Raw genomic sequence first — 24,304 nt, forward strand, 5'->3', positions numbered from 1 at the left:
AAAAGTTCCAAGAGTCTTTAAAGCATCACTTTTGAATAACCTTGTGATGTCTTTCACAATGCAGCCCTTTCTTGTTTTCTTGGGTAGCGTTCCTTCCTTCATCCTGAGACGTGCATGTCTGATATTGAACACAGTGCCTCCCCTGATGTCTCCTTGTGGTTCTCTTGGATGCTGTGAAGTGAAGGCTTCATTCCTCGTGGCGCAGTCTCCCTCATTCCCCTCACTCCCCCTCACTAAGGATGTCTTCATCACTTGCTGCGCTCTGCTCCCCACCAAGGTCCCTCCTTTTGAGCGTGGTTGACTGAGGAGGCGACAGAGGAGAAACAGCTTCGCCTCCCCAGAGACACGCGGCTGATTGTACCAAAGGATGAGAAAACCTCTTTGTCTCTCTACCTTTTACCTCAATATCACCTTGCCTCATAAGTCTGCTTTCCTACCAAGTGATCTCGCTAAAAATAGTTTCTGTCTTCACAGGTTTTTTTGAGCAAGTTTGCCAAAACTTATCAGACAGTGTTATCTTTTGCTTTGTAAATGAATCGATTCATTCACTTAAGGAGGTTACGTGTTGTATTTTAGATTTAATTTTGTTCTCCAGGGAGTAAACCAAGGGCATCTGTAACTTGAAAAAGGTCAACAAAAAAGAGCCAGACGGGATGAAAGCAGCGAGAATAGCTCCCTAGTCTGTAATATCGCTCTGTCCCTGTGGAGTAAGTGTATGATTTGATTTATTTTTAGCTTGGCCCGATGCGATGGTAAGATTTTTTTTTTTTACAGGAGAAACTCAGATGTGAGATCACCTGTCTGTCATTTATAGCCTTTTTTGCTTTCCTCTCATGACATTTATTTTGTGACGATGTTTTCTTTAAGTATTTGCACCCGCAGTCTGTCCCCTGTGTGCTCTCTCTCAAAACATTTCATTATGTCAACTCTCTTAAAAGTGTGTTTATGCACAGCTCACCAGAAGGGATCTTTTAGGCTTTTACAAAAACATATTGACAAGAGAAGATAATAATGATTTCTCACACAGGGTTGCCAAAGTAATTCAAGGAACAAGATAAATGTATTGTCATTTTTTCAACACAATGGTTTAAAAAAAAAAATGAAACTATGTTTGAGTCATTTGTGCCACATCTATTTTAGAAAATGGAGTGTCGATGATGAATTGAGCAGTCTCACAGTATGGGGTAGTCTGGTGTCTGGGGTGGGTGTTGCAGACTGATGCTCAGTAGATGGATGCCAGTGATCTTCTGGGCAATTTGAATCACCTGCTCTAAAGCCTTCCTGTCCTTCGCACCATGCCAGTTTGTGATGTTTCCAGTCAAGATGCTCTCCATGGCTCCTCTGTAAAAGTTGACCAAAATCTGGCTCAGGATTCTTAGGTTTCTGTGCTTGGTTGAAAGCCTTGAAAGACAATATGTCTGTTGATGAGGAATTTTTTTGTTTGTTTGTTTTCTTTAACCTTGAAAAACTATTTTTGGACATATCCACATTTACAATATTGTCGAGATGTAGAACAAAAAACTAAAACAACAAAGAAATGATATACCTTAAAGCTAAAGTACAGGATAAATATGTTTGGACTAAAAACAAAAATTAGGCAAAGCAGTCAAAATCTTGTTGTAATAAAACAAGATTAAAATAAGGGCCCCCGTCTCTCTCAGTCGCCTATACAAGCCTGTGGATTATTTGTTTAAGTTGTTCAATGCTGCTGGACAGTGGATTTTTTTTTGTGAAGGACTTAGGTGAGATTTTCCACAACTGATCAAAAGATGTGACTTGCTGCACGTTCTCCATTGCCTCTCCCTTATCTGCTAACAGAGAGCTACAGCAGCTAACGTTTAGAAATGGACTCCCCTCACATAAACTAACAACCAGCAACATAGAAGTTCCACAGAGCACCTTTAATAAAGTTATATTTATTTATTTTCATGTTGGGTATAAGCACCTGCCATACAGAAGAGGTTTTTGTGGATGTCTTTTAGTTTAGTGTATTTTTTCAGTGTGACACTGGGAGGGCGGAAAGTGGCTGATATTTCCAAAAGTGGTGCTTAGTACCTTTCACTGTGGTCTTAGCTCTTTGAGATTTGACACTCATCTTTGCTGCTGCACAAAGGACTGTGAGACAGGCGATAAATTTATGGGGAAAGGAGAAATACAGGTTTAGGAGCCCCTGAAAGCAGCCTGTGGGCATGGATCGAATGGATTTCTTCTCAGTGTGCCCATTTTTTAAACTTGAATGGGAATCAGAGGAGGGACAGCTGAAGGGAAAATTGAAATGGGAAATTCATATTATATTGGGACCCTTACGCTGTCCTGTCTAAAACCATCAATTTAGGAGTAAATAGGGTAGCTCGCACTAATTGTGTGAATGTCTGATCTGAGATAGTCCTGCTGGGATTGAGAGATTTGTAATGAATAAGGAATATATGTAGCAAGGATGCCTTTGGATCTTCAGTCTCAAGAGTAGTGTATTAGAAACCTGGACTTGATTAATGAGTGCTTTCGAACCTATAATCCAAATAGGTACATGAGCAGGTCTGTCTCAAATAGACATTGTTTCATCCTTGAGAGAAAGGTGTTCTCAACTTAATTGCTAATTTACAAACGCATTCTAAAAATAATTTAATTAAGGTCGAGAAACTTACATATTCAGGTATTTCAAAGGGCAGAAAACAGAACTCACGTTGATAAATATAGAATTGAAAGTGAAAGCTTGTGAAATGTGACAGCTTCAGAAGAGCCAAATGCAAGTTTGATGATTCTGCTTTTAGCAATTAAACACTAATTGGCACGCTGTAGTTAACTCCACGTTCTTTCTTCTACTTCTTATTATTTTAGTGGCAGTAATTGTACCACTGGGAGCTCTACTTGACAAACATTTTGGATTCATCAGACGGAGAGTCGTTCACTAGAGGAGTTTATATAGGAAAGGATAACATATTCCTGGGTGTTATATTTGTCTATCGATTGAAATTCCACTATCAAATCCCAGGACGTTATGGATGAAATATGGTCATGTTACACAGTTTTTTATGCTAATTTCACCTGAACACCAGAACTACCTTATATTGCAAAACAGACTGTGTGTACGTGAGTTTGCGCTTGTTATATAATGTTTTCCGTATAGTTGTCTGCTTCACAGGTGCAGCTTCCTTATAGCTCCTACACTAGCAGCTTTCCTGGAAAGAGGAAAGATTGTTTATGGAAATGTAGTTGCACAATCCATCTCTTTTCCCACATTTACTACACTGCTGCAGTGTGGGCTTCAGCTAAAAGAAAGCTGCTCCAATGCACCTCCCTAGACTTCACAGTCGCTGTCACAGCACACCAGGAACTGTAACTGTAATGGAAGCAAATCAATAGGCAATTAAAGAATATATACTCTATATACTCTGTAATATTTATTTTATAAAAAGGAAGGCAAGCAAGAAGACATAGGAGTCAGCCTCAGTGTTGGAGAAGCTTTTCATACAGAAACAAGATCAAAAAAGCTCACCTGCCAAAGTGGCCGGTAGAATTGACACAGCTCCTGCCAATTGCAAGCCCATATTTGGCAGGTTGGCAAATGTTAATTTCAAGTCCTGGTGGCATGACATGTGGCACTGGCATGGACTATAGTGGGCAGGTGTTGCCTGTGTGGGAGCATAAAGATCTAAAATCTTGCTCCAAAATTAGATATCCAACCAGTGAAAAGAAGCGAACCTGTTCTTAAAAAGGGTTTAATGCACAAAAAGAGAAAAAGAGAGAGGGAAATGTTTTGTAGTGCCACTATGTAGATTCTTTCAAGCAGCATTCTGTAACACCATTAAAAATAAACTTAATTACTGCATGCTGGGTAACAGTAATAGACCAGACAGAAAAGTAAAACATTAAAAACCTTTGTTAATGTTAGAGCATATCTGCCCTTAGATCCAGATGGACAGTATGCCAGAAATAGGTTGTGGAAGAGGACTCTATCGTAGCAACACATCAGTGATATCGTCAGGGGCAAGAGCATGCATAGATTAACAGAAGTACCAGGATCTTAAAAATCTATGCTGAGACTAATTGGAGTTGCAGCAAGATCTTTTTGTTCCTGTTAAAACCCTGGCAGCAGCATTCTGGGTGAGTTGTTGTGATTTATAGACTTTTTGAGGAAACCTGATACCTGACTTATAAAGAAAAAAATAATTGTGATGCTGCGTCTAGGGGCTTCTCTGAATGCCAATCTAGGCAACTTCAATATTGCATCCAAATCCAATGCTCAGACCCAGAGGTAAAACATGCTGAGAAATGTATGATCCACACATTTTTTCATGGATCACATTTTTTATTCACACATGTCAACTCTACAGAAGTTAAATAGAGACATTGACCTCGCTAACTATTCTCAGAGTGCATACTTTTCACTCATATAGGCTTTGCTGAACTGAATGACCAGACTGACTCTTTTCTGGTGATTCACTGTAACCACATAAGCAGATGGACGCTTCATGCTAACCCTGAGTAATTGGTTCTGGCCTGGAGTTTAACTTCTTCTGATGGAGTTAGACTCCTTCACTAAATGATGCAATCTTTTAATAGTAGGGATGCTTGGAGCTGGCTTGCGAGGAGCTATGTATTGAACTATTTCTATATTATGTTCTGATGTGTTTGCGGGGTATTCTGAACATTGTTGCCATCATGGACTTACAGACTGATGGGATGTGGGCTGTTTTGGCGAAGGAATTAGTAGAGATTTAACATCTTGAGGTAGCCTCAATCTCTGTTCTGATCTTGGATAATTCGATCTGAGTACATTGTTGAAGTGGCCGTGGGCCAAAAGCAGATTTGAGAAGCAGAAAACTGCTACAAAATCTCAATGTGGGCTGGTGCATGTCGGAAAAGCTGTCTTTCAACCCGAACAGACAAACCAATGAGCAAATTCTCGCAGCCTGAATGTCAGAGACGACACAAAAACAGTTGAGGCATTTTTCTTGAATAATGCATGCTTGAGGATTCTCTGATAGTTTCGTTATGTGAGCGGTGGTGAAATGCTGGAAACTTAATGTATATCATACTTGACATTTCCAGGGGTTGGGTGATGCACATTGCACTGTATTGATGATCATTTTCTTTCTTAACATGGAAAGCAAATATCCTCTTGAAACAACATTTTTATCAGGTGCCAACGAAAGCTTGCTACAGAGCTGAGGCTCCACCTAAATCAAATTATGCCATAATGGAAAGTAGGTGCAGAGATATCTGCAACCTCATGTGTGCCAAAGTCAATATGTTTGTCAGATTGCCCCTGAACAGAGTAACAGTGCTCCATAAATGATTCCTTGTTCCATATAATGAAGACTCTTTCGGCTGGCTCTTGCTGCTGGCTGTGACTTTGCCCGGGAGCTTATTCTCAGTTGTTCTATCCTATTGTGACTGAATGACTGTGGAATAGAAACAGGCTCCCAACCTGACTTACAATTATAGCTGGGCTGTTTCTTTCAGGACACAAGAGGTTGTCGCTGCGTTGTGTTTCTGCTGTGCTGATATGAAGGCAAACACAGCCAGATTTGTTAACTCAGTTAAAACGATGCATCTTACTTCGAAAACAATTGTGTTGAGGTCAGTAGCCCTACTTCAGTGAAGAGTAAGCTTCAATTTTAAATCAACACACTCACGCTGGGTTCAGATTTTACAAGGCCACAGAGAGTACGTATTGATGTCTCTTTTACATGTGATACAGGCCATCTCGGCCAAACAAGTCTCCATGGCTGCTATAAATAAGGAGAGCTGTGACACCGCGACCTAAGCGAACAAATATCTCCACTAACCTTGAAAGTAAACACCAAAGCAATTTAGTTTTCTTGCATACAGCAGATGTCTTATTTGTGGATGGGGTAGTACACTCAATAAAGCCTGAATTCAACCTTAAACCCTGCTCCAATTTTGAAGTTTAATTTGTCACCAAAATAATATTCAGCCATAAAATTCAGTTATCGACTAGAAACTTTTAGCTGTGATTTTACCCAAAAATGTATTAACCCAAACTCAAAATATAGCACTATACCACCAAAATTAGCATCCATTTGCGGTTTTTTTAACCGCAGGTAAACCTGCTATAGCTAGGAGATAGACCCCTTTCCCTTCGCAAGAAGACAAATTGGCCTTTCTGTTTTTTGGGGGTTTTTTTTTGTTGTTGTTGTTTTCTTAATTGGGTGTCTGGAAAAACAGGAAACAGTAGAACGCAGCAGATCATATACCTCATTAGACATTAAAACGTTTTAATAACATTCTACAACTATTTTTTTTCCAGGAGCTGATGATGGAAGTAGCTAAGGAGTGAGACATCTCACTTCTTTCTCATCTCTGCAGTACCGATCAGGCAGCTGAGGAGGCTGTTAGTCACTGTTAGCTGTTTATGTTGTTATGTTTACGTGCTGCTTGAACATAAAAAGTGTTGACATGCCAGCGTCCTTAACTTCAATACACGTCACAGCATCGCACCTGACAAGTGGTGGAAATGATCTTGTCCACCTGGTGTTGTGTTTTCATCGCAGCCAATCGGAGCTGAAACTAGTAAACACCCGTGACTGAGGAAGAGTCATTAGATGCGGGAGTGATTACTCATTCACATTAAAGACAAAACACAGATGTTAGTGGCTGTTACTGAGTTATTTTTTTGGGTATATATATATATATATATATATATATATATATATATATATATATATATATATGTATATATATATAAATATATATGTGTGTATATATATATATATATGTGTGTACATATGTATATATATATATACATATACATATATACCAGATCTGGCAGCAGGATAACAATTATTTTACCAATCTGCACTTATCCATTTAATCCAGTCTCTGAAAAAAACATATTCTGAAATGCAAATATTTTGCAATTAAACAACAGATTTAATTTGTAGTTAAAAAAATAGAAATATTTTGTATATTTATTCACTGATAGTCACTGATAGATAGACACTGACTGGGTTGTGGCCACAGGAGCATCATGCTTGGATGTTTGAACACATGTAGATCAGTTATAGCACTGTTCTGAATTTACCTTATTCACACAAGGAATTATGAATGTCTGTCATCTTTTCGCCAACTTTGCCCTTGACTTTTTGATGCTCTTTGAAGAGCAGTATTATTAATGCCCAGACAATAGCTATATACGTGACATCGCCATGACATTACTGGAAGCCTGAAAGGAGTAAAAGCTTGCAGAGATGATCTCAACCATTTGCGGCTCTAATGAATCGGGCTCTTTACAACAAGAGATTTGCTCTTGAAGTAAACAGTTTGTGAATCCATCGTTGTTTTAAGTAGAAATGTGACAGGCCAAATTACTTAGCAGTCAATAGCAGTTGATCATGCATATTACATTGGAGCAGCCACTGGCGGTAGTGTGATGGGTCAGTCTGTCAGTCTTTGTTAACTGACTCTTCTAAAGACTCTTAATTTGCCACTTTTAATTATCATAATCAGTATGGTGTAATTTTGTCTACTTGACAGAAGAGATACGGATGCTCGTGCATCAGTTTCGTGGCCGAGTGACTTTGGACAATGTTGTGCCTCCTCAGCACCGAGTTGAAATGCAAATAAACTGTCTCATTATTAACAAACATCTCTTTTTCACTGACATAGACATTATAAAAATGTAAGCGCTTTGCATGTGCACATCCGTCAAGAAAACGATGAACCGAGCTTGAGTTTTCCCAGTGAGACGTTCCAGTGCCAGTCGTGGTACTACCGCGGACCGTTTGCATTTGCATTTATTAGCTCACATCACTGCTGACTCCCTAAGCTTCAGTTTGGGTTTGAACAAAAATCCCCACAATCCCATCTAGATGACCAGGAATCTGAGCGTTTACTAAATCCAGCAATTTTTGTGGTTTTTACATGTAAAACAGCTCATTTAAAAGCTGCAGCCAGAAACGTGGATTAGTTTGTCAGTAGCAGGCATGTTTCTTCATCTCAGCTGGATTAAAAAATCACAAACCATGGACCATACCAAATTCTGCCACATGAGAAAGTGCTGCTACTTGCTCTTTTTTTTCCCACTTTTGTCTTGAGACAGTAAAAAATGCCGCAATATTGAGACGCTCACTCACTGCATGAAATGTATTATTTTACCTGCTTTTCCCTGTTCTGAAGTTCACTCAATATCCTGTTTGTGATTCTGGCCTTCATTTATTGGAGCAATCTCCAGTATGTGATGCAGATCTTTGTTCAGATTCAGAAAGAAACAGATACATTTTAAAACTATTACTCACAAAGATGGACTTTTACAAGCTTTTTTCAATTTTAATCATCATATGAAGTGAATCTTAAACTGTTCTAGCATAGTCGCAAGCTGAATTACTTGATTAAGAACAACTGCATATAAAGGAAAAATTCTTTGCAATAGACTTCTTTTTCATCAGGAGGAGATATGCTTTATATTGAAGTGCTTAATATTCACTTTTAATGTATTGCATTGTTCTTTTATTCTGAAATCACATTTTGGTCAAATTTGGAGATATCGTGTCTGAAAAATGATTGATGATAACAGTCCTGAAATGAGAGGGAATGCTTTGATGTAAAGCATCAGGTTTTGGGGCTCCTGCACTCTGACTCTACCTGCTCTCCACATATCTGGTGGTGCGATGGATGGCTGTTGTGTGATGTAGGAGTATTAACACAGGAGCAAAGAACTTTTATCCAACAAAGGCTTATTTTTTTCCTGAAAAGTGAAGTAAGCGTGGTGCGCACTTGGCACTTGGTGTTTTTGATTGGGACTATAGGCGTCAGTTGGCGTGTGGCCGTGGAATGAGTTATTGTTTATGAAATAAAACCAAACAACTGATTTCACTTGTATTGCCTTTCAAAACCATCTCAGAGCAGCAACCCAGATAGCAAAATTGTACCAGAGACGTTCATCCAGCCCACATACCGCATGGGATGATTACACTTGGGCGGTCTACTCCTGTTTGCCAGATCTGAGCCACAAGCAGGACATGCCAGCCAAGAGCAAACTGACTAACCCAGAACTGGCCCAAATCTGTGCCAGATCCAGCCCACCGCAATAGAAATGAACTAGTACTGGTTTATTCAGTGTGAGCCAGATCTGTCCCACATCGATTTTGCTATCTGGGAATGAGTGATGACAGGTTGACCGACCTCATGCTTATGGCTGTGGAATCCATGTTAAATCTGGACATTTAACATGGATGATCTGGTGACAGACTTTGACCAGTTAAGGTCCAGACGCTTATGGACTAAACAAATAGCAGGTAAGAAGATTGGAATGTTTTCCTCCTGTAATCTGTTGACTAACATTTGTGCTTTGCCCAACCATAGTGACATTTTCGTAGATGCAACCAAGTGATCATATGTGATTTAGTGTGTTAGATTGTCTGTTTTGGACGGTGATTGTTTCACTGTGTGCTGTTGAACCCGTGAACTGTGTCAGCGCGGTTGCAGTGCCTCATAGAAAGGGCCGACCCTTTTTCAGAGGGAACTTGAATTTATGCATTTACTGAAATTGAAAGTATTGAGCTGTATGCTCATTGTACGTTTACAATCTACTGAATGCACAATATGCACTCATTCAGGCCTCTTTGTCTATGAGAAGAAAATAGACCACTGATAGGTCCATAATATGCCCGTCAGTAAATATGAGTGTCAGTTGGTGATTATTAGCTTATTGTTCATCCACGATTGTTGGCCGTCTGTTATGGAAGCATTTTGCCCAGCTGCTTTCAATACAATCAGCGGCCAACAGCTTGTATAAATGATGTACGTGATTGTCAGTGTTTTTCTCAGCATCCACTGAATTCAAACATGTTACTGAAGACTGAAATTAGCCTGTGTGGTTTGGCCTTAGTACTTTGAAACTAGAATAAATTAGCCTATTTTGTGCAAAATCTCCCTTTTGTGTCGCTGTGTTTTGAACACCCATTGGTTTTGACATGGAGATAATCATGTATTTGAATGCCATCTTTATTTTCTGAAGTGAAGTTTGAAAGAAATGACTAGCAATATTAAGACTGCCGCTCTCTGTCCATGGTGCTGAAAGGTGGACCAAAATACAATGAAAGGCTTTTTTCACTGCTCCTTGTAAGTGGAACATTACACGCAAACATTAGTCACTGACATATTCTTTATAAAATTCCATCCCCACTGAGTATGTATTTGATGTCACGACATTGCCATACCTTGGATTGATGAAACAATGCCGCTGATTGAGACCATCTTGAAATTCATTATGTAGTGAAAAACCCTGCAGCAGCTATTCAGAAGTTATTTGAGACAACAGTAGCAGCTTGTCTGAGTTTGTTTCAGGTCAAATCTAAGCCTGAAAATGAAATAATCATAACACACGCACACAAACACACGTTAGTGGGCCGAGACTGAATCGGAGCAATTTCCGGGTTGAATCAGAGCAATCTGGTCATCCTAATTAAGTCGTGCTGTATAGGAAACTGGTGAGGTCCTCCACAAATGTTTTAATCAAAACTTCAGGCAGCAGGGCGCTGCAATGAAGTGGCTCTCTACATGTGCAGTTAATACGAAGGCATGAAATTGCAAATTCATGACCCTTGAATGCAGTGTACCCCAGGCATGAGGTCAGTCAGACTCTGTTTCTTTCTCTATGCCTTCTAATATTAAAAGGGAACATTAGAGAGGCCTTTGCCTGCCTGGGAATATTGGGAACTGGATCATTATACAAAGAATATGAAGCGGCAGATGTAGTGCAGCGTGGCACAATTGCTTAACCTGCCTTTAACAAGGGCCACAACACATAAATCAAACCCCAGACTAGGACTTTATGGTTCATCCTATTTTTGGCCTCATTTTACCAGCTGAATAGAATATTACATAGAATTTTACTGTTATCACTGACTGACCGTACCGAAAACACCGCATAAAAAACAGGGCATGCGTCGACTCTCGATGCTTTTATTTTGTCGCCGTCACTCTCATACGTGCTTCACACATTCCTCACCCGTCTGATCTTTCAATGGTAGAATGCCGGTCGATTCAATGACTGTCATCACCCTTGGAATGTCAATGAAATTTCTAACTAGTTAAGCAATTAAAGGCATCCTTGAAACAAAAACCCACCATGTCTCGAAGCAAAAGCTTCAGATTTAATTGAGAACGTTTGCCAATCTGCTGAGTGTGAAGTAACTGAAGTAGAAAATGGGATTTTTGGCTGCAGTTATGTGACGGAATTAGCTGCCATGGGATGTTATGACAAATTCTCTGAAGTGACATGTTCAAAGATTCAGTTGTCAAAATAGAAAAATGAGGAATATGTGAAGGAACAATTCATCAGTATAGTGAAAGATGCCTTCAAATGTATGTCTTTGCTGTGAGAGCATATTCAGTACTGACTATTGGGTAACATTTTTAGAAGCTTTACAGTACACTGAGTAATGATAAAAAAGTTTAGAAGTGGGGAAAGGTTAAAACAGGGTTTCTTTATGGCACAGAGGGAGGCCGGCATCAACAGGGTGTTAGTCATCACTTCTAGTCTGAAAAGAGCTGCTGCACCATGAAAGTTCAATTTATTTTGAAAATGAAAGATTCTTTCAGCCCCTACTTAAATCTAATATTTTCTACAGCCAAAAGAAGAACCAATGCATTCATGAATATTAAGGAATTGGAGATGTAATATGTCACCATGAAGTAATCAAATGTCATTTGCATGCTAATGTTGAATTTACATTTGTATCACATGTAGAAAATGCTGAGATCTTATGAGATCCTTTTTTTTTCATTCATACATTTATTCATTCGCTCATTCTTTCATTTATAATTTATATCTATTTTATATGATAGGATATATTTCTTAATCATCTGACTATCATATGATGTCAGGTGAGACAGGAATGCAAACTTTTGGTTTCTATTTCGAGGGAAAGAAAACACCTTCTACGGTTAAGCAAACTGATTATTCATATCTTGGACAAAATCACTTCCATCAAACCTTTCCTGAGTGTAATACACTGTAAATAGGGTGTATTTATCTTGAGCTCCTGATTTGAATCGTTGTAGTGCTTCCTGTAATCGCATCTGACACAGGCAAACAAACAAAAAGATAAGATAAACAAAAGAGTTGTACAACAAGACAAAGCAGAGAGAAAAGCTTGGATCAACAGGCGAGGCTTAGTCCTTTGAGAAATTAAATCAAGTTTGGTTTGTGGATTTTATCTTTTTCTGAGGAGGTGTGTGAATGTCAGTCATAATATTTGCCGGGCCCAGTAAATATTGAAAGATGCACCGCAGTAATGATGCTGAGAAAAATGCAGGTGCACCAAGAATGCCGCTTTAAATGGACATCACAGAATAAGGCAATCCAAACACCAAGGTGTGCTCGACAATTTTATCATGGCGAAGAAATCTACATTCAAAATAAGGAGTGGCAGATTGTATTGGAAAAGTACTTGAATATCTGATATTAAAAGTTTTCTTCTTGTGTATCTGCTTTTTTCCCCAACACCTTTTAAGATACACTCATTTGTGATTTTGGAAGCAGTTAACCTGTTAAGCCCGAGCAGAGCCCAACTGGGCTATTTTTTGAGCACCTATGGTAACAACATATAAATGAAATATATAGTTTGGTACCTGATCAATGTTAAATGGCATAGATGTATCAAAATGTGCAAAAATGGCACATTTGGAGATCCTGCCTGAGTAATGTTCAGAAGTTTTACTATAGTTTACTAGATGTTTGGAGCTGCAGCTGCATCATTCTTAAGTGATAGTCATTTTCAATTTTAAAATTATATATATTTTTTAAATCTTTCATTTATGCTGTGTGCCAACTTAATTTACTCGGACCCAGTGACACTTATACTTACACATCTGAACAAATATTTCAAGTGCTCCCTTTATTATGATACCTTGATTATTCAAATAGACCTTGTAGTTTGCTCTGTTAATTATCGAGCAGAGACACAAAGTAGAGGCGAGTTCTTAACAGGTTAAAGCCCCGACTGAATTTGGTTTTAAATTATTACATATCCTATAATATCAAAGATGAAATTAAACAATCAAAATTCAATTTCAGAAAAAAAATATCCGGAGGTGTTTTTCATTAAAACTCTGCTTCACTGGCACCGTGTGGATGTGTTTGATCAGATTAGATTTTTAGTGATCTGGCAACAAGAGCAATTAACACTCAAATGTGAAACCTGAATTAGAAAATATGTTTTCAGGGCCTTTTAGAATTTAAAGCCTTATTTTCTTGTGGTGGCGCATCCACCAGCGACGACAGTGGTCCGACCGTTTGTTTTTTCCTGACCACGCAGATTGATTTGTTGATTGTTGAGTCTTCATTCCCAACTCTTCAAATACTGACGCTTCAGGATGGTAGCCTGCCTGACCTACCAACCCAAAGACTACCTGGGAAACCCAAAGCAGGTTGTGTGACAGTGTTTGACGAGCTGTGAATGTGAGTCAACAGTCAGCTATCTTACAAATTGGACCTTTGAGGCATGGTTGCATTACATTCTGTTCCAGCAAAATTTACCTGCACTCAGCCCTGTAAAAAAGGATGCAATGTCATGTTTCTGATATCAGTAATAAATGTTTTTCAGAACAATCACAGAGTGTAAAGGATGTATGAGAGCGACGCTACAGTCTGTACTCTGGTTGTGTTATAATGTCAGGCTTGTGACTCATTCATTTGGTCTCAAGCCAGCCCCATGTTGTTTTTCTTGGATAAGTCAAGCCAAGTAAGTGTTTAGACGAGGAGTAAAGTTCCAAGTCAAATCACTTTTTTCCCCCAAAGATTAAGAGAAAAGACAAGGTATTAATGATGATTGATGATAATTGATGTAACCTGATCAAAAAGTGAAATAAATTCAATGAAAAACAGCATCAAAAGCATATCTCTATTTTAATTCATTCTCAATCAAGAAATGTTCCCTCTATATCACTTTCAAACTTTTAAACCAGAATAAAAAAATACTAAAAAACTGACAACATAAAATAAACACAAGTCTGAAGTGTTTAACTGCCAAGTCCAAATCAATGGCTGGCTGAGCTCCCTGTCTTTGCGGTCTTTGACACCTCTTGTGAAGCAGTCTGCATTAATATATGGATTAATACGAATGAATCTTACAGTATCTGTTATCCACAGTTGATGCACACTGTATGAAAATCTTCTCCTTCGGTTAATTAAATCCCTGCAGCCGTCTGAAGGCGGCGGGACAGATATGTCAACACATCTGCAGCTTCTGATTTTAGAAATGCCACTCACTGTCTTTACCTTCATTAAATCACATGCAAATGACCCCGGGCTGCTGCGACATCACACCGTACGACTCTACACACATCAGACTGGTCAATTATAACTCAGTATTCTTTTGTTTATGCAGGAGTTGTTGGATTACACAGTGGCTCGTCAGTCCTCTGTCACTGCCCCCTTTCCAATGTGACATTTCATGTTTTATTTTTGATATCATTTCATTTCATGTCACATTTTATATGTTGCGACCATTTACGACAGGAGACACTGAAAGTGCATCAGATTGACGCGCTCACATAAACAGCTTCATCAATTTCTGTCATTATTAAAATGAAATAAAAACACATCAGTTTCCTTTGGCTGATCCCAGCAGCAATGTGTGGTGCTGTATGTTCATGTTGTGTCTTTCTCATCACCCAGACTTCCATTTGTTGAACTGTTGTTGTCATGCCTCTTTGTGATTGGCTCAGCGGTTAAGGAGTGATTGACAGAGAGAGTATTTAATGATGACCACACCCTGCCAATTATATTCGTCGTTTCCCCTGAGCAGGTAACAAAGGGCCCTTATAGTATGATGCTATCAAGACATAAATGTGAAAGCTGCATTTATTTAAAATTATCTTTAGTTTAAACGGCAATCATCACAAATCATTTCACATCATAAAGTCACATATTTCACCTTCACAGTACATACCTGTACATGTAACGCAATAGAGCATAACATTAAGGTTGATTATCATCACAAAAAAATTCTATAGTGCTCACTCAATTCAGCACGTGTAACAATTGTTCAAGAAATGTCCAGCCTCCATTAAGGGCTTCACTGTGCCGCACACTTTAATGGACATTGTTGAAACATGCCATCAGCTATAAGTTCTTTTCTTTTCAGAGTGGATTACTCACGAGAAAGGACCCATCAATCAAATGCAACACAAGGGACATTATTCACACTTGATAAACCTTTTTTATCCCTTTAATGTGTGAAGTTACACACTTTAGACATCCCATTCTTCTCATGTCCCTAAGGAATGGACTGACACTATGGCGAACACACTGCATTCGGGAGCTACTTTGCATATTTTCCTTTCTTCGTCAAATTTCTTTCTAACAGGAACCCACTATTATCTAAGTAATGACGCACATTGAAAGCTTTTACATTTAGATGTCTTTACTTGTGGTCAGCACAGAGAGAATATATATAATACTTAATGGTGGCAGAACAAGGCATCAGACATTTAAGGCAGACAGATGTAAATGGTATTGACAGGTCAGTCATTAAATTCAAGACACATTTCAAGTTTTCTTCTTTGAGTTACTGATGAGTCAGTTACATTTAACTTCATCACTTTGAAGTATATTCCTATTATGAGTTTGATCGAAGAAGGGTTTACAGCTGATGGTAGTTTGTATATGGCTTAAATCGATGATCTTGCAGCTTGCCAAATAAATATGTTTCTTTATATTGCAACTTTCTGTTTGTTTAGGTTCAATTTCTATCTTGTCACAATGCTGTGCTTATGCTGTGGTGAGGTTTAGGCACAAAAAATAGTTGGTGCTGTTAGGAAAACACCATGTTTTGGCTTAAAATACCTGTTTTGGTCACCACAAAAAAGTCACCTTCAAAACACACGGTTCTGTCAAACAGGCTGAAGATGGCCTGACTTCTCATGAAAAATATCTGGTTTTGGACCCCACAAACATGGCTGGGAATGTTCCGAGGTCTCCTTAAAAACACCTGGGTTTGTCACCACAAATACGGCTGAAGATGGCACGACTTCCTGTGAAAATTATACAGTTTTGGTCGCAATAAACACAGTTGAAAATTGTCCCCAGATCTCGTTAAAAACACCCAGTTTTGTTGCCACAGACATGGTTGGAGATAGCCCAACTTCTCGTGAACTATATCCAGTTTCGGCCGCCACAAATACGGTTGGAAATTGTCCAGAGTTCGATGTAAGAATATCCAGCAGTGTCACACTTACAAATGTTGAAACGCAGACTTGCTGTGCAGTTGCCCACCATCATTCCCTCCGCCTCCCAGTGTGAAAGTCAGGTAATAAACATGTAATGTGGACGTGATATGGCAAGTTTTGTATAGATGTCAATATGGTACATGGCCTATGACACATGACTTTGTAACATGTCATGTTGGACTCCTCTTTCTCTATTTCCCGACTGCCAACATTTCAAGCCAAATGTATTTTAAAGAAGCAGTGGTACAATGTGATGAAGTCAAGATTCAGTAGAGGCTTAAATATATATCACGCTAATAATGTGGCAAGAGTTTGTGGGTGAGTTTGTGGCACTTGTTCAGTGAATGGTGTTTTTTTTCTTTGTTTAGGCATAATTCATAACCCAAAAAAGTAGGGAACAAGTTTTCATGGCCAGATGGAGCTTGTTAAGTTTAAGTTTGTTATGTTTTGGCTGCTAGAACAAGAAAAAAACAAAACAGAAAAAAGGTGAGAATGTCACAACAACGAAGAAAGCTTAAGTTTCATTCACACCCTTTCCAGAATTTTTTAACAAAGATACTTTAACATGAACACAATGACTCCCTTTTCTTCTTTAAATATAATATTTGGCAGCTTCTTTGTGCTGTGAGATAGAGAACATAGAAATGTAGCAGCAACTGCCAAGTTACTTTGTCGAGGCCTGTTTTTAAGAATGTACTGAGTAGCAGCATTTAATTGCACAAACCTATCATTATGAAGGTACACTGTCTCAAGCACATGCCCATAAAAAAAACAAGACTGCAGCCTGCGAACAAGTAGCACCTGTGGCAAAAAGCTCTTCAAATGCCTTGACAACCCTTCAATATGCTGTCAGGACATGTTGAGTAAAATGTAAATTGCTAAACATTTGGAAGAGACAGACAGATGTTCTGTGCTGATCACCTGCCATTCAAACCATAATGAATAACTGAGGATGCCCCACTATAGAAATTCACCGTCAGAGTCCGCTCACATTCACCTTGAAACACCAGATATATTGCAGACATATGCAACACTTCCCATTAATTAAAGACGCCGTATATATTTTCCTCCTAGTTTAATGATGTCACAAAGTAGCATGGGGTAATGGGGGGTGCCTTCATTGTTGAACATCCCAATGTAACTAGATATACAGTATATACTCAAGTAGTATACTTACGTGCAATTTTGAGTATTTCTATTTTAAGTTACTTCCACTACATTTCGGAGATAAATATTCATTCATATACTTTTTTACAGCACTACTTTTAGCCACACTGTTCGCCACATATTGTAGGTCAGGCTGGCCACCGTCTATAAGCATCAGTATTTGACGAGTTGAGAATGAAAAATCAATTATCAACTATCACTTTGTAAGAAAGTGGATTTTTGAGTCTCATTCTCAACTCGTCAAATACTGACGCTTTGGGATGGTGACCGACCCGACCTACCATCCCGAAGCGTCAGCATTTGAATAAAAAAAATCAAAAATCAACTTTCTTACAAAGGTAACTAATTTCTACCTTTTCTCAAAGGTGAAATATGTAAGAATTGGCCAACTGTCAAAATGATTCTCCAAACGAGTAGAGGCGCAGCATATCACCAGAGTAACTGTTAACTGTAAATGCAATTTGCAAGGTAGTTTATTAGCCATGCAGCTGGCAGCACGAGAAATCGGCATCAATCAACGCCCATTTCCAGACCATCAGATCCCCCTTTTTTTGGGTACAACATGGTTTTATAAGAGAGGATGGGCTATGGCTAGCTAATTAGCATGCTAACTTCAGTAGATATCAAAATTGTTATTTCTGCACATTCTGTTATTCATTATTAGTAATTTTTGAATGTTTTCGACTAAATTCTTACATATTACACCTACGTTACCTTACGTAAAGGATCTGATTACTTCTTCCACCACTGCTGTTTTGCATGTTTGGCTTTTTTTAACAAACAAACCTCTGTATTAAGAATGTTATTTTCATCAGTCATGTCCTGAATAATACTTCTTACCCGTGTACTAATCGCTCAGTTCACATTATTTCAGACAGGTTGCTTTTAAAAAATCTGCGATAAGAAGAGAGAAAAGACATAAGATAGAGTCTGAAATAGATATATCATGTCACTTACCGATGGCTCTGAGATGTGTTTAATAGCTGGGAAAATTATTGCTTTTGTGTTGTGTGCCTGACTGATGGCAATTTTAGTATTTGTCACTGACGTTCTGAATAGCGAGAGGAGCCTCATAAATGGTTCAGGAGCATGCTTGCTAAAATGCAGCTGTCTTATTCAATCAAATGCATTTTCACCGAAGCAGCAGGCAGATCTCTGAAATGTGCAATCAAAGCACAGGAGGCTTTTAAATGATCTGGAAGGGTTAAAGATGTTATAATGCTTCATCAGTTTACCATATTTCACACCGGGATGGTCAAAAGCTGCAGATATTAGCATCTTTTACACTATCTGATAGCTGAGGGAAGTCATTTTTTGCTTGAAGATAAACAGAGACCAGTGTCAAGGTAATGAAGGGTATTCTGTTGTTGTATTTTCACATTTTAATAAGAGAAACCCTTGATGCATGGTCACCCATTTGTCCCCGTCATAACTGCCCCATCAACAACCCTTGCATGTCAGCGTGAAAAACGATTTCTCCTCCCTGTCCCTGAATGCTGTGTACACTATATCGACATTTGTGGTGCTTGTGGCCGTCTGGCCGCGGGCATTTGATGTAGATTCTCTCAAAGACTTCTTTGGGGATTGTTCGTATGGTCTCAGGCCAGAACTGAGAATTGAATGATGGATACTTCATTACCTCAAGTGACTCTCTTTGGCCTCGTATAACTTTACAGCCTCATTTTACCCCCTTGGTCTGTAAATTAGGTGTCATAAAAAAGAAAGAAACGAAACATCACAACCCAGGCCTTACAGCCACATGAAATTTGTCTGCGACACCCAAAGCACCGGGGACCTTAAAGGTGCATCCATGTCAGTGCCTTGTGTTGGATTACCAAGCTGGCGAAAGGGGGATGGGTGAGGCTGGAGAGGGCTGGAGGTAGAAGGGCCAAATTGTAACAGATTGCCGACCCTAAACCCCTGCCCTTAAGCAAAAAAATGGACTTTAGGGATGAGGGTGCCAGTCACAGCATAATTGATGCTGGGTTGGGTACAGGGTAAGTCCCATCTGCCACTGTCTGTTATTTGGGCGACACAAAAAGCCTTCCCTTTTGTCCTGTCTCTACCAAGCCTTCAAACTGTGCTGGCAGAATCCTCTCTTCTATCCCCCCCGTCCTCATTATAGACACAAGCTGTAAGTCCAAGCCTGGTTTACCCTCAGAGAGCAGCAGCCTGGGGAGAGCCATATACAGCCATGACATATCGCATTTCCTATCATACGGGAACAGAGCGACAGAAAAAAGCCCAAGTGCGCTTAAGTTCGCAAATCATTCTCCTTAGATCGCGAAGGATTTTTTTATTTCTGTGTAATTCCCCTCTTACTTTTCAATGAAAAATATATGAACCTGTGACATGTTTTTATGTGGATGGCTCTAAATAGCGTTGTATATTAGGTGTATGTGGGTGGTGGATATCTCTCAGTGGTAGACCACAATATTATGGCCACTTGAGAGGAGGCCGCTTGCTAGACAGCTGCTATTGCTCAGTAAAGCATCAATGAAACCATATGTTTCCACAGACAGCAACACTCAGACGCATTTCTCACCATCTTAAACACACGGACAGAAACCAAGCATGCAGGATGTGTGCTCGCTGTATTTTCAACAACATCGGTATGATTAATGGGCTCCGGAACTGGGGAACTTGTTCAATGTGACACAAGCTTTTGTCTCTGTGTTTCATCCCCTTCCTCTTCCTGACAGCCACCAGAGTCTCCCTCTCTCCACAACCAGCCACCGCCGGCTGCTCGGCTGGGGCGGGAGGATGCGATATGAGCTGACAGCACAGTAATAACCCATGCAAATTAACAGGGTGGGGTGTAAATGCGAATGCTAAAAGCACAATAGAATAGTGATTAAAAAGCATTTCAGTGTCTTTTATCTCGCAGTGCTGCTCATGCTGGGGAATAAAGGCTTTCAGACTTAGGTACAGGCGACTCGTGCCAGCACTCATTTCAACATGTCCTTTTTTTTCCCTCTTGAGAGGACTTAACTTTGATTGTTTTTTCAGGCCGCCTTCTATCTCCCCCACTGCCACCATCATGGCCCATCCAACTGTGTGTCTTCTCAAAATAAGGGATATAAGCCCTTTGGCAGTGTTTTATGTCTCACTCTACTTAACTCAGCCTGGAATGCATATATGTTTTCTCCCCTACACCTCCAGATATAACGGCGTTTTACACAAACACATTTACATATACCTCTGTGTGAGGAGCAGTCTCAGCCTTGGAGAAGTAAAGCAGCAGCGGGGCATATGTTTTTAGCCTTGCCAAGAGCTGGCAACGTGAATTTTGTTTTGATTTTTTGGACGCCAGAATCATATCCTCAAGCTTACAAGTTAAATCGAGATCATAGGACTGGCTCAGGAATGGACCAATTAACATCTCCACTCCATGCTCCACCGGGATGAATATTAGGTGAAAGAGTCAATAAAACTGACATTTTGAATCTCCAGTTGCTTAATATTCAGTAATGTGGCATGGGCATTTATGTTACCACTCCTCATGTTTAACCTCTTACTTATGCCTTTGTGTTTAGGACCAATTACAAATTGCATTAAGAGCAATTGAGTAAAATGCAGCATCCTTTTTGAAAGTAGTTCGCTCATACTTTGAGCACTTGATAGAACAGCACATTACATGAATTTGGCTTAACAACATCGGTGGAGCACCGTAGAGTATGCTGAATGACTTGTACAAATACACAAAAGGAAAAAAAGGACAAAGGACCGCATATGCAAGTGCCATTAGCGACACGTAGGGTGGAACAAGATGAAGTGGCCGGGTGTGCATCAGCTGGAGTAAACAGGTTCAAGCATCTGTGTCATCCAACTAGCTCTGACCTCTGTGGAGTCTCTCTAAAGATTTAATAAAAAATATTCTGGCCAAAGACCGAATCATGCAAAAAGCACGATACCACCTCATCATCCGGCCTCTCCTCTCCCTCCATCTGTATTCTCTCTCTGGCTTTTGTCACAGATCTGCATATCACAGACACAGTGTGATATTGTCACTCTGGCACTAAGAGGAGGGAAATATTTTTTAGATGTTCTTCGGGGTCCACTTGTGCCTCTTTCTGTCTGCACATTATTTCCAATTTCAACTATAAAGAACCTCTCCAAATTCAGACATGAAATTGTTTTGCATATTGATGACACTGTCTCACCTCAAGGCCCCTCTTCAATGTGGTTTGAAATACAACCAGAATACATAGGGATGTGCCAGAGTATGGCTGTCGCTGTCTCCATTGTACCTGCTCCAGACAAGTCAGATATACCAAAATAAATTACCATCCTTTCAAATGCCGTTTGAAATCAGTGTTTGACGGCTTTATTAAAAGCAAATCTCTGCAGTAGAGCATTCAAGAAGAATGATTCCCTCTGCGATTCAATGGCATGCATCCACATAGGGTCGTTGGTGACTCCGGCACATGTCGTGCATAAAAGCTCATGTGCAGTAAACAAAGAAAAAAGCAGCAGTAGCGTGAAAACCTTTGTTAAATGATTGCACTACTGTTCCTGTTGTGTTTACTGTTTGAATTGAGTTTTAGTTTAATTTTGAGACAAAGATTAGCTGCTGCTTAGGTACGCCAGCTTTCACCTGTAGGTATCAGGTCATTTGAAACTAAACCTACAATGTCATTTATAAGATTGTTGCAATGCTTTGAAGCGCTATTCTGTTATCCCATCCTCTTTAGGTACACAGGGGGCCAAATGCAGACCTTTAACAACTTTATTTGGATTCTTTGATCATTTTATTGGAAGGCTATTTAACCCACTCTTTAACTTTGTCTGTTGACAAGCACAAAAATAGTCTTATTTCATTAAAAAGTTTAAACTCAGGCTGTTTAAGCAGAGGGAATTTAGGAGAATCAAAACAACAACCTTCTTCTTGGATTAAAAAGACATGTTGTTTTTTGAATATTGGTATTTTTTCTGTCATTGTGAAAACGTTTAGTTTTTATGTTTATATTTTCATATGTTGTTTATTGTCTTTGTATTGTTTTAATTGTTTTTATTCCGTGATTTTTTTTGTTGCACCAAACATAGTTGCACTCTTAATTTGTTGTATGATGAGCTTACAATGACAATAAAGGCATTCTGATTAAAACAAAGCAGCGGGGAAAAAAAATTGCAATGTTTTAACACATTTAAATTTCAAGCTTTACAGGTCAGGCATAAGGACCGTAAAAGTCAGGCCCCTTGTAATTTACAGTTTTTTAAAAAAAAATCTGGCCAGTGTTGTATAAAATACCCAAAGGTGAGTAAAAGGAAAGATATTGTGTTAAGATATTACTTCAGTAACGCATACAAATAGTACTTGAGTATCTGGTATTAAATGAACTTAAGTATCAAAAATAATATTCTGTCTTAAGTAGATGTGTAGATGAGGAAGTGGATTAAACATTTATTTACAGGTATATAAATATTGTATACTATGGGTAAACTGACTATCAGCCTGGACAATTATCAGATCTGATCTTCAGCATTTTTGGGATCATCTGAATCAGTGTTTTTTAAATCTGATTGTCGATCATTTATGTTAATTTAAAAAGAAAGTCAGAAAAGTAAACACTAACTTAAGTTACTAAATTGATGTGGTGAGTAAAAACCATATTTGCCTCCAAAATGCAGTGGAGTGGAAGTACAAAGTAGTAGAAAATGGAAATACTCAAGTAAAGTACAAGTACCTCAAACTACTTTACTAGAGTAGATGTACTCAGTTACACTCCATCACTGAATCTAGCTCTTCTAAAAGGCAGTTGAGCAGGCCTGCCTTAAGCGGTCTATCAGAGGGCTAATACAAAACAAACACATGCATACCTATGGGCAATTTAGAGTTTCCAAATAATACATGTAGCAACAAAGTGGAGAATGTCATAAGTCCTGTTCTTGTTAAGTATGTGCCTCTCCAGCTGTCACAGAAAATCTTTGTCAAGACACTAATCCTCCTGTGATGTTGATAAGACAGAGAAGTGAAATGCCTTGCACTTTTAGCTTTAGCATTTAGCTTGGTGAAACCATTCAAAATTCATACTGATTACTTTGGGACCCTTGGGCTCACAATAAAAAAAAGTACTGCTTCATCAAATACTTATCACCGAATTACTGTCAGTAAAAGTAAGCCAAGAATGACCTTGATGCCATCCTCCCCACACACACACACAACCTTCCCCCACAATAAATAAACCCCCAGAGATTTGAACTCGAGGCCAGGGTGCTTAGTACAAGGGGATGCTGGGAGTGTTTCTTGTGAGTCCGGCTGTCTCCAGAGCTCTAAATCCCTTAATTATGAGGCCAGGGAAAGCAGTCTCTCGGGAGCATTAAACATGCTCCTGTTCTGCACATTCACCAATCCCATTTGCTGTTTTTTATATCTTTATTATTTTTATTTTTTTTTTTAGTGTTTTTGAAAAGATAGCAGGGTAATGGTGCTTGAGGGTATAGAACAAGAAGGAGGTGGTAAACCAGAGACAGAGGGAGAGATCATTATTGATGTAACTGGCACAGCAGTACTAGCCGGGACAAAAGGAAGTAAATGCTGCTTTTAATGCAGCGGTGTGCAAATGCGCTCTGAACAATGGAAAGAGAAGGAATGGCTCATGGGACTGCAGGCTCCACATTCGTAGACATTTGTAGTGTCCTGCTTTTAAATTTCACCATCTGTATTCATATGATATAATGGACTATAGCCAGCAGTATATACAATACATCTTTGGCACAGATGGACGGAGGTATTCAGGTCTTTCTCTTAATCCAAATTATGTTATTTTTTCAGGTGACTTGAATTGTGAAGTTTCAGGATGTTTTAGCTTGATTCAGCTTTATTACAAACAAGATTTAAAGAGTTCCTCGGGCTCATGAGGTCAGCAAAATTACCTTAAGAGGAAGAGGTTATCCTTAAAATTAAGCGAAGACATGAAAATCACCAAAATTGTCC

The 24,304-nt window shown here is 39.1% G+C and overlaps 1 protein-coding gene across 1 annotated transcript in view; it reads left to right on the forward strand.

Moving 5' to 3' along the window:
- The window catches only part of igsf21a (immunoglobin superfamily, member 21a), a 188,659-nt gene that overhangs the window by 124,528 nt on the left and 39,827 nt on the right, over positions 1-24,304 (forward strand). The window lies entirely within an intron of this gene.

This window comes from Pagrus major, chromosome 6 (assembly GCF_040436345.1).
Source record: "Pagrus major chromosome 6, Pma_NU_1.0".
NCBI lineage: Eukaryota > Metazoa > Chordata > Actinopteri > Spariformes > Sparidae > Pagrus > Pagrus major.